Here is a 16,014-nt window from a genome sequence, read left to right on the forward strand (position 1 = left end):
GTTTTTAGTATTCTTGGAGAAGAATTGCTGAATTATATGGTAACTCTATGTTTAACTTTTGGAAGAACTCCTAAACTGTTTTCCAAATTGACTGCACTCTTTTATTCCCATCAGCAGTGAATGAGAGTTCCAATTTCACCATATCCTTGACAACATTTATTATTGTCTGCCTTTTCTTTTTGAGCTATTCTAGTGGGTGTAAAGTGATATCTCGTGGTTTCCATTTTCTGACAGGCTAATGATGTTGAACATCTTTCATGTGCTTATTGATCGTTAGTATTTCTTCTTTGCAGTAATGTCTGTTCAAATGATTTGTCTGCTTTTAATTGGGTTGTCTTTTTATTGCTGAGTTGCAAGTGGTATCATTTATATATTCTGGATACAAATCCCTTATCCGATATGTGATTTTTAAATATGTTGTCCCATTTAGTTTTGGTGAAGTTCCATTCACTGATTTTGTTTTGTTTTGTCCCTTGTGTTTTTGGTGTTGTATCTTTAAAAGCTATTGCCTAACTCAAAATCACAAATATTTACTCTTGTGTTTTCTTCTAAAAGTTTTATAGTTTTAATTTTTACCTCTAGGTCTTGGGTATATTTTCAGGGATGTTTTCAATGTATGGAGTGAAGAAGTGGTCCTCCATCATTCTTTTGAACATAGACATCCAGTTGTTCTAGCACCATTTGTTGAAGTCATGCATCATTTTTGTCTAGAAAAAAAATTTCCAGCATGTAAATAAGTGACTTCCAGATTTTATAAAATCATAGGACATCACCTCTAGAATTCTGCTTATAGGTAACTTATTCCAAATATCCTTAAACAGGTTAGTTAATTTACCCAAAACTATCCCTGCATCAATTCTGTTCCCAACTCATGTACCCAGAATCTGTGCCAGCTTAGAAACCATGTGGCTCATCTTCTACTGCATTGGTGGTCAGAATCCACTTCTCCTTTTTTTCCCCACACACTTGTATTTTCACTCAAGACTAAAATTCTCAAAAATCTAGTGGGTATGGTGAGTTGTGGTGTGGAAGGTTTGGAGAGAGATTGCTGGTGACACATTTCATTTAAGAAAATAAAGTTTTGTGGGGGAAGATGCAGAAAGGAGGAGCCCTAGAGTTGGTATAAGAAGGGACTGCAATTTAAAAAAAATCTTTCTTTAGGATAGAGTCCCAGAAAATCAGTGACATGATGAGAGACCCACTCATTTACAGTGAAGCCACCATGGATAAAGGCCTTCTGGACCTTGGATTTGAGATGTGGGTATTCCATCCAGCACTGAGATTGTTTAGTGCAGCAGATTTTTCACTGGCTCATTCTGCTGCCATTCTCACTTCCTTCTACTGAACCTTCTAATATAACAGATGCCAGGAGACTAAAAACCCTACTTAGTACTTAGCAGAGCCAAGATTTTGCATGTGGCTTAGATTCTGCCAAGGAGATGTCCACATGAGATCAGGAGGGTGTGAGCAATGGGAGCCAGTGGCCATGGTTCATGATAGATACGTTGGTTCTCTTGGTGCAGGTCTGGCAGTTTCTGAAACTAGATTCCTAGAAACTTAGGTACTGAGCAGTAGGCAGCAGCAACAGAAACAGTTCCATAGGTGGTTGGGCATTTCCTTTGATTGCTGTATTTTTGATTATGTGATAATTAAACCTTAGGCCCTGAGCCTCACTGAGATTCTGTAAGGTTCATCATTCCATCTGATACATCACTTTCTTCTCAGATCAAATAGAGTGCATTCTGCTTTCTTCCACTATGAGCCTTGACCAATATAACCAGTGATCTAATCAACTATGAAAGGGCAATTAACACATTTTTCTCTAGTGTCAAGTCTAGATAAATATTCCTTTTGTAAAGAATGAATCTGAAAGAAAAAATCAATACAGTCCTGATTTGAATAAAAGATTCAAAAAGTTGAAAGAATCAGTATCCCTGAAGACTAAGAGAAGCACAGAGACTTTTCAAAATTATTTATAGAAAAACCAGAAATAAATTATTTTGGAAAAAATTTTCCATTCTCAATAGAATACAAGAAGGCAATGCCTCCACGCAATAAGATCAGTGAATCAAGCTGTGATCAAAGAGAAGCAGTTATGAGATTCAAAAACATGACGATGAGCCAAGACCATAAGGAGAGAAAAAGGTTCTGTAATTTTATGCTATAACACAAACTTTGCAAGGTTATGGCACCCAGATATTTGGTCAAACACTAGTCTGGATGTTGCTGTGAACATAGCTTTTGGGTAAGATTAACAATGAAATCAGGGGGATGTTAAGTAAAGCAGTTTATCTTCTATAACATGGGTGGGCATCCTCTTATCAGTTGAAGGCCTTAAGAGAAAAAGATGGAGGTTCCCCACCCAAGGAAGAAGGAATTCTACCTGCCATCTGCTTTTGAACCAGAGCTGCAACATTAACTCTTTCTGGGTCTTTAGCCTGCTGGCCTACTATGCAGATTTTAGACTTGCCAGTTTCCAAGGTAACATGAGCCAATGTCTTTAAATAAGTCTCTTTCTCTCTCTCTCTCTCTCTCTCTCTCCCCATCTCTCTCTCCTCTACACCCACACCCACACACCCTATTGGCTCTGTTTTTCTAGAGAACCATCACTAATAAAAACAGCATATAGTTTAGTCTTATATTTTTGTAGTCTGATCATTTCTACCTTTTAGTTTAGATGTTCACTCCATCTACATTTATGTAATTAATTATCTGATGAGGTTTATATCTATCAAATTCTTATCTGCTTTCTATTTGTCTCATCTGTTTATTATTCTGCTTTCTCCAATCTGCTCTTAAGGAAAATAATTGAATTTTTCACCTCAGACTTTTTTAGTTCTATAATTATTTCTTTATGTATATAAATTTATTTTCTCCTGCCAGGATTCCCAGTTGACCCTCATCATGACCCCTTGTTCCTTTATATGTTTGCACATATTTGTCACAGGTGCTGTGCACTCCTTCTCTCATAACTCCAAACTTTTGGTCTCCTTAGAAGTGGTTGCTAATGATGGCTTTTCTTTTTATGAGTCCTATTTTTCTATTTCTTCACATGTCTAGCAATATTTTCTTTTATCATGGGCACTGTAAATGTTTTGTTTTAGAGACTCGGTCAGAGTGCTGAGTTCTGCCTTAGAGTGTGAAGTTGGCTGCCTGTCTGGCGGGGACTACAGTCGATATCTCCTCTCAATTCCCTCTGTCCTCCATCTGCTGCCTCCTTCTAGGACCCTTGACATTTTCTACACGCATGCGCCGTTTATGCGTGTGTAGTCAGCCAGGAACTGGGCAAAGTTTGCACACAGATTTGGAGGATTCCCCCTCCTTGATATCCTCCTTTTTGGCATTCCTACCCACCTCACGCTCCAGTTTTTCCAGTTATGAACTCCATACTCTGACTTCTCAAACAAGGAAGACTGCATATTTCTGCAGGAGCTCAGCCACTTCATCTTGTGCAGACAGGGCTGTGTTCTCAGGTGAAACGCCCTGCTAAATCTTTTACGTACAGTGCAGTTTTCTTTGTTGAAGGCTGACTCTATTCCACATTCAGCCTGCATTTCTTCCTTCTTCTGTGCCTTCAAAGAATGTTTTAAACTTGGCTATAGTTTACAATTGTCACCTGTGAGAGGATTAGTATGATACAAGCTTCTTTTTCATTTCCAGAAGTAGAATGCTGCAGGTTTTAATTACACCCAGTTTGAACTGTTGCTTAACATTAGACTTAAGTTCCCACATTTGAATGTTATACATATCATGATGCAGTTTCCAGCATCTGTGGTTAGCGTGGAGTACCTATGATTCTCAGGAATTCTAAAAGCTCATTTCATTCCTATGCTCTTCACTATGAAAGGGGAGGGAAAATGATTTATTGCTAGACCCTATGTGTGTACTATCACCCTTTCCCATCAACTTTTTTTTTTGTTTTTGAAGGAAGTGAGAATAAAAAGCTTGACCTTGTTTCGTCTTTTAGTGATCATGGGAATTTTCAGCTGCATTCACAAACCATGAAGGAACATGAGGCAAACTATTGTGTTCAACCTGACCATAGGGAATGTAGTATAGTGGTTAGGAGAGTGAGCTCTGAAGCTGGATGCCTGAATTTCCATGCTGTTTCCACCTCTACCTTGTCAATTGGAAGAGTTATTTAATTCTCCTGGGCCCATTTCCTCATCTGTAAAATTATTTCACTCAACAATCTGGACATGATGACAATACCTATTTCTGTAGGTTTTTGGGTGGATTACATGAGTTAGAGCAACGTCTGGTGCATATAAAGCACTCAGTAAATATGAGTTGCTGCTGTTTTCATTGTCATTCTTATCACTGTCACCAAATGCTGCCTAACTGAAGCAATGTGGTTTCCCTCTTCTGCAAGTCCCAGTTTACTTCATTCTGAATTGTGGAGGCTAGTGTCCACTGTTGAGGTCTCCTCACTCTTTCTCTGTCCAGAAGAGAAACACATGGACCCCTCTGATATTGTACATAGTGGATAGAATAAAACCTAGGAATCAGACAGGCCAGCATTAGAATACTGTTTTGAATGCTTACCAACTATGTGAAAAAATGGCCTTGCTTCTCCTGAAGCTTGTTCCCTGTGAAATGAGTAGTAAGTACATCTACTTGGGGGTTGGGGGAATATTAAATAAAATGAAATATGCTGAGTCCTGGACAAACTGATGTGTTTAGTCAAGGGAGTATAATTCTGGCATGATCCAGGGTTAGAGACATTGCCCCTGGGCTGGATGGCGGCCATCGCTCATTACTTAAGCTCAGGGGGACTCTTCCTCGAAGCATGCCCCTTGAAAGCCTCCCAGGATCCCTGGCAGGATCCCAGTTTTGGCTAATTAGGACCAAAAGCTCCATACACTCCCTGCTTCCTAAGGACATTGGCAAATAGCCTTAAGACATGTAGTTTTAACCCTTTCTCTCTTCTTCCTGCAAGGGCAGTCCCATTCAGTCCTACCAGGATTGTTTATTTCATTCAAGTTCTCTTGTACCCCTCGATTTAGGCCATCATCTGGCCCTGCTACCTGCCACTCTCCTCTTGGTATCCCCTCACCATTCCTACTTGCCATAGTTTAGTCCAGGCCCAAACCATCATCCCTTTGGACTATTGCAGTAGCCTCATCAGGTAACCCTCCTAATTTCTGACCTTCTGTTACACCGCCTCCAGGGTAGCCTTCCAAAAGCACTACAGTATAATCCTGACAGCTTCTGTTATTCAAAGACAACACTGCATTTCTATCATTGGGATTATAAATGAAGCTATCAATCTGAGAGAGAAACTTGAGTCTATCAGGGACTCTTTTTTTCCTGTCAGTCCAAAATCTGAGCTTCCTGCTATGTCCCTCAGTGCCCTTTATGACTCAGTCTCTGCTGATACTGCAGCTTGGTCTCTTGCCACTCTCCGCATGGGATTCTAGGTTCTTCTCATATTAAGCGAGATGGGGGCTCTGGCTTCACCCAGGTATTTTCTGCCTCCGAGTCTTCCCTTGTCAATTTCCCTGTACCTAGATTGTCCTTGCTTCTTGCCTTCAGCCACAGAACACTTAGACACCCAGCTGTTTCAGTTCAGGGCCTCTTGCTTTCAGAAGGCTCTCCTGAGGCCTCACAGACCTAAGTGTCCCTCCCGTCTTCACGCACAGACACCAGGACCCTTCCATGCAGGTCCTGGAGTCCATTTCGGTTGTCCCTTGAATTGTCTAACTCTCTTATCTGACAACAGACTTCCTGTGTGTCACTGTTCCCTGTAACCTTAGACTTAGTGAACCACTGTTGATGAGTGAGATTATTCTTGTGTCTGTGTGGGTAGGTGTGTGGCCCTCGGTCTGGGCATTCGCTGGTGGAATGTAGACATATTCAGGCATGTCTGAAGAACCACTGGGATGGCCCCAAGACAATGGCAGGAGAGATCAAAGAGTCTCTCAGGAGAAAGTGCAAACTGTGGGTGAGGCTCCAGCTGTGAGAGTCTTGTTTTATGCTTGTTTGTTGAACTGATGGTGTTCTTTCCAAAAAACTTAGGTAAGAGCCTGGTGCAGAGTGTGGGGTGGTAGTAGAGGTTGTGGGGAGCTGTACTGGGAGGAAAGATGGAGGATGGGAAGTGCTATGTGGCTTTATGTGGTTCTCGGGATCTCCCATGACCTCTCAGGGTAAGGTTTTCCCACTGGGACAAGCCGCCACTGCTACATCACACACACGCCCATACCCTTACTTCCCTCACCCTCCCAGGTAAGCCTCACAACCTCTTGAAGCCCCATTTTCTTCATTTGGAATAACCAGCTATGGAGGCTGGAATATAGCTCCCACCAGTGTTCTTCTTCTTTCTTCCTCCCCCTCCCCCTTCCTTCTCCTTCTCCTCCTCCTTCTCACTTTGAAGAACGAGAAGCATCTTCATTCCCATGATGAGATTCATTGTGTAACATGCAACAGCGATAGCAGGTGGCTACTGTATATGTGCAGAGAGAACTGGTCACTTGGTGCAGCTGCGGAGAAAGGAGCTCCAAGACCCCTCCAAGGAAAGATCCTTTGCAGGCATCTGCAGCAGCAAGAGCAAGGTCTATTCCCTCCTCTCCCAGCAGGATGTTGCTGTGATGAAGTGTCTTTTTATCCAGGTCAGTGCAAAATCCAATCCCCACTGATTTCTTCATGACAGGTTTGTGGGGAAGACAGTGGCTGCTGCTTCTGCTATCAGAGGACACAACACTCCATCTCTATCATTTGGAATTATACATGGAGCTATCAATCTGCGAGTAACTAAGTACTGAGAATAAGAAATGGTGTGATGGAAATGACACAAATGGTATTCCATTTCCCTTAGCTTCTCTTGTCTTTGTATTGGCCAATTAAAAGACAGTTTCCAGCTGAAAGCACAAAGCTTGTATCACTTTGTAAGTTTTAATTTATTTTGCAGGAAATCTTCATTAAGGTACCTAAGGAATTTCATTATAAGAAATAAAAAAATTAATCTATGCTGTATGGGAAAAAATAACCCTCTATACCCATTAGGCAATGAAAAGAAAGTCATTACTCACGTTTTCATTTTCTGGTGGCACTTTATTGTTTTATTCTTGTTTGGGGTCAGAAAAACTGTTCTTAATTAAAATTTAAGGTGGCTTCTGTATCTACTCAGAAGTATAAGGATGTATTGAAAACAAGTATAATTTTCTAGTGGTTTTCTTATGGTTTATTTGAGTCAGCCATCAAACAAGCAAAGGGATTATAATTTTTAGTTAAGGGCTCATACATTCCTTGTATTAAAGTTTAACTTTGGTCACATTAACTTAATAATTATAAGTACTGTTAAGCATTTCCTTGATTATTAATTATATCACAAATGGCCAGGCCCAGTGTCTCATGCCTGTAATTTCAACACTTTGGGAGGCTGAGGCAGGAGGATCACTTGAGACCAAGAGTTCAAGTTTCAGATATCTCAAATGGTTACTTTTATAAAAGGAAATACAGCACCACTTGAACAAATTCACACCCATAAGTTATAAATTCTAATTGAACTTAGAAGTTTGTGTCCAATGATATCATTTGGGGGAAGTAACAAAAATATTAATATGTAATATTTAATGAGCATATAATTCTGCACAGTGCAATATACTCTGCATTTATTTCTGTTTTCCATTTATTCCTTAGAACAATCCTATTGGATGGTACTGCATGTACCATTATTACAGATAAGATAAGCAAGGCCTAAAGAGTTTAAGAAACTTACCAAAAAATCACAGGTTGTAAAATAGAAAACTGAAGTGTATTAAGTGCCTATATAATGTGTTAGTCATCGTGTTGGACATTTAAACTTCTTACTGCCTCCCTACTAATTCCTTCATCCCTTTCACACTCCTTCATCCTTCCCTCCCTTTCTCCCTCCCACCAAACCTCTCTTCTTCCTTTTATCCCTCTCTTCCTTCCTTCCTTCCTTTCCTTCCTTTCCTTCCTTCCTTTCCTTCCTTCCTTCCTTCCTTCCCTCCCTCCCTCCCTCCCTCCCTCCCTCCCTCCCTCCCTCCCTCCCTCCCTCCCTCCCTCCCTCCCTCCCTCCCTCCCTCCCTCCCTCCCTCCCTCCCTCCTTCCTTCCTTCCTTCCTTCCTTCCAATATTGATCAAGTAACTACTATGTGTCAGGCATGTTTCCAGGCACTGGATGCTAGAATAGTGAACAAGATAAACAAGAAACAAGAGTTTCTCAGGAGAAAGCGTAAACTGTGGGAGAAGCTCCAGCTGCGAGAGTCCCTTCCTCCCTCCCTCCCTCCCTTCAAATATTGATCAAGTGACTACTACGTCGTCAGGCATGTTTTCAGGCACTGGATGCTAGAATAGTGAATAAGACAAACAAGGTCCTGTTCTCATGGCATTTGTTCTCTTACAGAGGGAGTCAAATATATATTTAATTAAATGAATATGATCAAAACAGACATAAACAATGCTATGAATCAAGGGATGTAACAGTCATTAGGTGGCTATGTTAGCTCATTAGTCAGGGTTATCCATTCTAAAATAGTGAGCGACATCTGAAGGACAAGAAGAAATCAGTGTGGATGGTCAGGAGAAAAAGGATTTCAGGCAGGTGGAGCCATATTTAACCCTCTTAGTAACTTGGTGAGATAGGAATTATTCTTACTGTTGTAAAAATAAATGAATGCCCAAATATGTTAAAATATCCAAAGTTACAATGATGAAGTAAGTATGCTGTAGTGTGGGTGTCAGTCACAGGTATGTGAAATTCTAAAGTGATATAGCTGCCATAATACAAAGCTACTGCCCATTTAATTGATAAGAGTATCACACGCAAATACATGCATGCACACACACAGGTAGACACATACATACCCCCTATATGTATGAGGTGTGCATAGAAAAGGGAGAGGCATACGGATATGTATGATCATGGTTGTGTGTGCATACATGAGTGTGTGTTTATTTGTAACTATAGCAGTTACCAATGTATTTGCAGATGCTCAGGTCTGTGATATCATTATTTGTAAATTAAAAAAAAAAATCCTTGCAAAAATTATATCCAAATGCTTGACTGGCCTCTAAAATCTTCCTCTTACAGAAAATATCATGTATAGATAAAACTAAAAATGTCAATATGGCTAGAGCTATTAATACAAGATAATAAGATGTGTAAAGGAACAGCACATTATCAATAAAATAATTTGTTTATAAATATCTAGTTTTCTTTGTAAGTAATAGGCCTTTTACATCAGAAGCAAAAAATAGTGTCGTGCTAAACCACTTACTTAAATATTATTTGTTTCCTGAGAGGAAAATGCTCAGATCATTAGTAAAAGGAGTTCACTTTTCTTTGATTAAAACAAAGCAAAAGCCCTTTTGTAAGCTCCTCAGATGTTCAGGAAAGTATGGGAGGCTGGTCTTAAAGCATAGGGCATAAAATTAGGCAATCTCTGGCTGACCATTCTAGTATAAATCATCACAAAAGTATTGACAAACATAACATATGATGCACTATTTATTTTTGTTACTTTTGTGAATTTTTCCATTAGAGGATACTGGCTGCCTGCACCAATCAGGCATTTTACATGGAACTCTGCCTATTGTTCTGTTTTGTCTGGCAAAATGTTTCCCATACTTTTATTTTCCTTTCAGCTTACACTAAAAATCTGTAAGAAGGGACAAAAGCCAAGATGTGCTTGTTATCCCTTGTGAAGTATTTTTTAATACTAAAACAATCTTTTTATTTAAAAAATTTGCAATGGAACCTGTTAAGGTCAAGATTTAATAATCTTCATTTAGTATTTTTTGACACTTCTGAAGTTTGGGAGGATTGGAGTAGAACACATAGAGAAGAAATGTGTAAGGAAAACTACCCTAACAGTTTGTTTTAAATAGGTTTTATTATTCCAGTATGGTGAGGCCAACAAATCAGAAGATGACTGTCATTGACAAGATAAGTTTGTTACACACAGGTCCCAAGAGGAGGGGTTAAAAATGGAAGGAGCAGAGTTTATAAGGAAGCAGAGTGGGAAAATGGGGAAAGCAGAGGCAGACATCTTTATTGTGGTTTTCATGGGAAGGAACAGGTGAGGCAGGGTAAACAGACTAGGTAGGTGTACGATCTGCTGGATTAAATAATTTCGGTAGGCTCCAGGGTATAGGGCTGTCTCTAGCTGTCTGGTACCTCGTCCTGAGATGATCAGAGCAGAGGAACATTGCCTCCTGGAGTGTAAGAGCCAGAGAGAGAAGGTGGTTCAAGGTAAGGCCTCTGGATTGTTAGTTTTGATATGAAAGGCATGCTCCAGGGCAAATCCTTTATAATCTTTGGGATAGTAAAGCCTTGGGAAGGGCAGTTTCCTCCTGTCAATAAGGTCCTAGATGCCAGAGCATCAAGAACAAAGCAAATAAGAAAATACAGTGAATACCCAATTTAGCAACAAAATAAAATGAAGGTGTATTGATTTTCTATTGCCAGATAACAAGTTATGTATAGACCTAGTGACTTAATACAACATAAGTTATTGAGCCAGGGCTGGAAGGTCATTTGAAGCTTTGGGTCCTCTTCCAGCTTGCTGGTTGCTGGCAGAATTCAGTTCCTTGTAATTGTAGCACTGAGGTCCCCATTTTCTTGCTGGCTCCTGGGCTGGGGTTGCTTTCAGCTCTCAGGCCACTCTGGTTCTAGCTACGTGGCTGCTTTCTTCTTCCACGCCAGCAGGAACATGCCTCTCTCTGACTTCTGTCTCAGACTTTGAGACCGTAAGAATTCATCTGATTAGATAAGGCCCAACCAGAGCTGCCTCCCTTTACCTTACCTCATCTGTTCAGAGACCTTAATTGCATCTGCAGAAGTCCCTTTTGCCATATATTATAACGCAATCAAAGTGAGATGCCATCATATCCACGGCTCTTGCCCCTACTCAAGAGGAAGGGATTATTCAAGGTGTGAGTCATCTTAGAATTCTACCTGCCATCGAAGAAAATTATGTCTCCAGAAACAAAGTTGAAGAAAAGCTGTCTGAAAAGGTTTTTCCTTTCCATCTGGGATGTTTTCTGTATTTAAAATGGGTTTGTATTGAAAATTCACATCAAATAACACACAATCTCCCAGCAGAGGGAACAGACACACCCTTTGAAAGATTGACTAACTCCTGTGACTCATCCTTGAGGTCACCTCAGGACCATCAATAGTGCAAATATCCAAGAGGGCTGATGAGGGTCCCCTGGATAGTGTGCTCAATGGCTTCGGTGCATATGAACAGCAATACCCTGAGCAACAGCTGAAAGCTTCTCCCATTAAAGGAGTTGGGTACCAAGAGTACACTCAATGGAGTAGACATTAGAGAGTACACGAAAGACAAAGAGGAGACTGAGGGTCTGAGTGGGACTGCCCCTTCCCTCTCTCTCCATGGCTCCCAGACATGCATTTTTCAAGTTCCATAAATTATCCACACTCTGGGGCTTTAATGCATCAGTCCATCTGAGGCTGAGAAGAATTTAAAGATGGTAGAAAAGGAAATATGGAAGAAATGAGGAGTGTCCAGTACATGTTTGCATTTACTGTGTAGAAGATTTAGAATTTTCATTTTTCCCAGCTTTGCTTCCAGTACTCTAGGGCCTCACTGTGAACTAGTATATGCATTCAATGTGTGGAATGTTATTTTAGGCTGTTTCTGAAATCTGCAAAGACTATTAAGTAAGGTAGAGAAAAGCAATGTTTACTTATTAGATATGTCTGAATGGCTCTTCCCAAATGGCATGGTCCCCTTCACTCCACCCTTGAGCCAATCTGAGAGGCCATGTTATAATTAATCTTACATAATTTGGGAAAATCAGGTCAATCTTGGGCCCAATAATTCTTAACAAGAATTCTGTACAGAAATATAGTTATAATTAAGCATTAATCAGGCTGCACTTTGGCCCACTTCCTTGTAACAGAAAGTAATGTAGGCCTAGACACTGACCATCTGTATCCCCGTTGTTCTTATAGATAGCATCTCTGAGGTTAGAATCACAAGGCTTTTGCTTTAAAATTGCTTAAGATGCGGCTGGGCACGGTGGCTCATACCTGTAATCCCAGCACTTTGGGAGGTCGTGTCGGGCAGATCATGAGGTCAGGAGATCGAGACCATCCTGGCTAACATGGTGAAACCCTGTCTCTACTAAAAATACAAAAAATTAGCCAGGCATGGTGGCAGGTGCCTGTAGTCCCAGCTACTCGGGAGGCTGAGGCAGGAGAATGGCATGAACTTGGGACGCAGAGGTGGCAGTGAGCCGAGATCGTGCCACTGCACTCTAGCCTGGGTGACACAGCAAGACTCCATCTCAAAAAAAAAAAAAAAAAAGAAAGAAAGAAAGAAAAAAAAACTGCTTAAGATGGTTTTCAGATCCTGAATTCCAGTGGAACAGCTGACATCAACCAGTTAGAAGACCCAGAGGAACCACATCAGTATGAGAACACAGCATCTTCATCTTCTTGTCCAATGTCTTCATCCTGCACTCTTCGACTAACCACTGATCTCCACACTTTGGTCCACTCTAAAACCCTTAAAAACCCTAACCCTAAAACTCCTCGGGGAGAAAAATTTGAGGTTTCCTCCCATCTTATTCAGCGGCCCTGCAATTAAACCTTTCTCTGCTGCAACTGGCTGTCTTGGTGTATTGACTCGCTGGCTGCCCATCAGGCAGCGAACCTATTACGATTACAGCCATTACTGGCATCTAGTGGTGGAGGGCCAGGGATGCTGCTAACATTCCACAGTGCATCCAGTAGCCCCCACGACAAAATGTCAATAGTCCCGAGGTTGAAAAACTGTGGACTAAACCAAACCTCAGAGCCTGCTCAGGGTGTGTGACTTTCACTCAGGCCAAACTCATCCCTGTGATGGCAGGTCAAGAATAGACTGAGTCCCTAGGAGCTTAGGACACCACTGCCGCTCCTCAGGCCTCTTCCCCAAGGAGTGCCAATGCTCCCTGCTCCCCATAGACGCTGGCCCTGAAGCAAACTCAAGACACTGGGTCTAGAAACAACCTCCCATAGGGGCAGGACAAAGCTGCCTTCACCCCTGGCCTGCTGACCTCCAGGGGCTGGTGGGAAGGAAGCAGCATTCCAGGAGCACTAGCTAATTACCGCCCTCTCCAGGACTGCATTCCTTGTCACAGACGCAAAACCTAATAAATCACAGTATATGTTCCTGCTTTTTACTTTCAGGAGAAAAAAAAGCAAAAATCCATCTAAAGAACTAATAGAAGTGATTCTGTAAAAGGAAAGAAACTATACGTCTAGGTTTGTTATGCAGAAGCAATTTAAGGCGGATAAGCTTGAATCGAATGTGCCTTTCCCATAAACAACATTATTTTGTAGATTTATGTTAGATAAGTTCCAGAAAAAAAGAAAATAGTTTACCTTTTGGGGAAGGTGGGGGAGGAGGTTGTGGGTCATAAAACTAAACATCCTAAGTGTTTGTGGTTATTTACATCTCTCAGTAAGGGAAATGCTGCTTGGACTCCTTGCTCTGTGATCCTGGGCACAGTGCAGTGGCTTCTGAGCCTGACCAAATGGGTGTGAAGCCTTATCAGCTGTGTGTCCTTGAGTATGTTTCTTAACTTTTTCATGCCTCAGTTTCCTTATCTGTCAAGTGGAGATAATGCTAGTGCTTGTATATAGGGCTGCTGTGAGAATTAAGTGAATAAATATTTATAAGGTGGTTAGAATAGTTCTTGACCTTTAGTTAATGTTGCCTAAATGTTTGTTGATTAATTCTGAAGTCCTTTATCAGCTGTAACACCCTGTGAGTCAATGGTCCTTTTCTGTTGCCTTTGACAATATTATGTAATCAACATTCTGACCCCAAATGCTGACCTGGGAGGAAATGCCTGATTGGGAATGAGCCAATGGCAGCCCCATTATATTTTCTCTACTTGGCTTTCTGAGCAGCAGTCACATTTAACAGGTTACCATCAATAAGGGTGAAACACAGAGGTGCTTGATTTAGCTGACTTTTGTCAGAAACTTGATTCACTGAACACTGGTTGAGTGGCATCATTTTGGCCGAGGTTTTCATTTGAGGCTTTCTCTGTTTCCACTAGATGGCATGTCAGTTTCTTCCATTGTGTTTCTGCAGATTCCTGCTCCTCTTGGGTATAGATCAATGCTCTTGTTCTGGTTTGGAGGAAGGCTGGTGCTGGAGAAGCTTCTAGAAGGAGCATGAAAACAACTCCATTTAGCCCCACGGATACAGAGATGTGAGGAGATGAGATACAAGGCTCAGCCAGCCTGGAATGGTGCAACAGTCCCCTTTACTCCCTTGCCAGTCAAACCATGGATTGCACCAAAATGACAGGCTCCCTTCCAGCTGTGGTCCTGCTCCCTTCCTGATGAAAAGAAGAGCGGCCCCAAGGCAACCCTGAGGACATTAAGGCAGTGGGAAGAAAGATAACCTGCCCCCACTACATCACGCTTGGCCTGAGGGGACTGCCAGGTGCCAACCTCCCAACCACACAAAACCAGGATCCAACCCAGCTCCCTTAGAAACAATTAGTGCCTGCTGCTTCTTTCCAAGTCTTCTGGTCTCATAGCCTCCTCTGCTGGTGAGAGGTGACAGGAGTTTGTCAAAGAGGGAGGATGACATATGTCCAGCATCCACCTGTTGTCTCAGTTATTAATAATGCTTCTTTTACTCTCAAAAGTGGCCCAGTCTGGAGAAGGAAGTGTGTGGTTCGTCCTGCACTTAGCATCTTCTGATATGCTGCAGTTGGGAGGCGGATTCAGTCACCTGGACTGTGGATGTTGTGGATATCCACATGCACGGGAGTGGAAGTGGGCAGACCAGGGCTGCAGCCTGGGGGCTTCTACCAGGTCTGTTGGCAGAATTAGAGTCTCTGCTCAGAAAGCCCTCCATGAACCTGGCTGTGGAAGGGCACAATGCCTGATGCCCTTCCCTGCCCTTCCCTGCCCAGCACAAGCCTGTGGGTGCAGCCAGAGGTGGGATGTGCAAGGTAGGCATAGTGGGGGACCTGAGCACTGGTGTTCCAGTGAGTGAAGGGTGGCAAAGCTGAGCATTGTGGGGTGAACAGGAGGCAATGACTTAAATACTATGTGGAGTAGAGAAAAGGAAGACATGGGGAAAAACTGAGAGTTTGCAGCACATTCACTGACTGGCCTTGGGCAAGTTATTTTATTTATTTATTTATTTATTTATTTATTTATTTTGAGGTGGAGTCTCACTCTGTCACCCAGGCTGGAGTGCAGTGGTGTGATCTCGGCTCACTGCCAGCTCCGCCTCCCGGGTTCACGCCATTCTCCTGCCTGAGCCTCCCGAGTAGCTGGGACCACAGGAGCCCGCCACCACGCCTGGCTAATTTTTTGTATTTTTACTAGAGACGGGGTTTCACTGTGTTAGCCAGGATGGTCTCAATCTCCTGAACTCGCGATCTGCCCGCCTCAGCCTCCCAAAGTGGGGCAAGTTATTTTTTAGAGTCTTTCTTTCACCATCTGTTAAATGATGGTAATGATAGAACTTGGCAGTGTTTTGGAGGAAAATAAAGGATAAGGTGTATATCATGTCTTGTGGATTCTACCTCCCAGAACCTTAGTAGGTGTACTGCACAACAGCCTGCATTAATATTATCTTATCATTACTATCATAATACCATTAATTTCATTGCATTGCACGTACTGTGGCTGAACCTGAGCTCCAGACCTTTGAGATCCTGATGAAATTACAGAGGGTGCTTACATAGGAAGAAGCACAAACCAGTTCATAGAAGGTGTAATGAGTTAATCATGTAATATGGAGGATGTTACTAATATAAAATGTAATGTGAATTATTGTGATATGTAGTGTGTATCAGTATAATTTGTAATGTGTTATTAATGTCATATGGTTTGTGCTGCAGAAATTTGCTGTCTGCTAAGGTGGGGGACTTACATGGATGTCTGGGGCAGTCTCCATCCAAATAAGCCATCCAGCTTTGAGCATGCAAAGCAAACATCTCCTCCCAAATGTCCACTTATATTTATTGCTTTCATGAGACAGATGAGGCTTCATGGAGTGAAAAG

General features: G+C 41.8%; 1 long non-coding RNA gene across 1 annotated transcript in view; it reads right to left on the bottom strand.

Annotated features, from left to right (window-relative positions):
• LOC107129067 (uncharacterized) overlaps window positions 1-16,014 on the bottom strand; it is an 80,261-nt gene that overhangs the window by 17,655 nt on the left and 46,592 nt on the right. The window contains exon 3 of the long non-coding RNA XR_010585212.1: window positions 577-707. This is a non-coding gene — a long non-coding RNA (uncharacterized lncRNA). The remainder of the gene's footprint in view (window positions 1-576; window positions 708-16,014) is intronic.

Source organism: Macaca fascicularis, chromosome 3, assembly GCF_037993035.2.
Source record: "Macaca fascicularis isolate 582-1 chromosome 3, T2T-MFA8v1.1".
Classification (NCBI taxonomy): domain Eukaryota; kingdom Metazoa; phylum Chordata; class Mammalia; order Primates; family Cercopithecidae; genus Macaca; species Macaca fascicularis.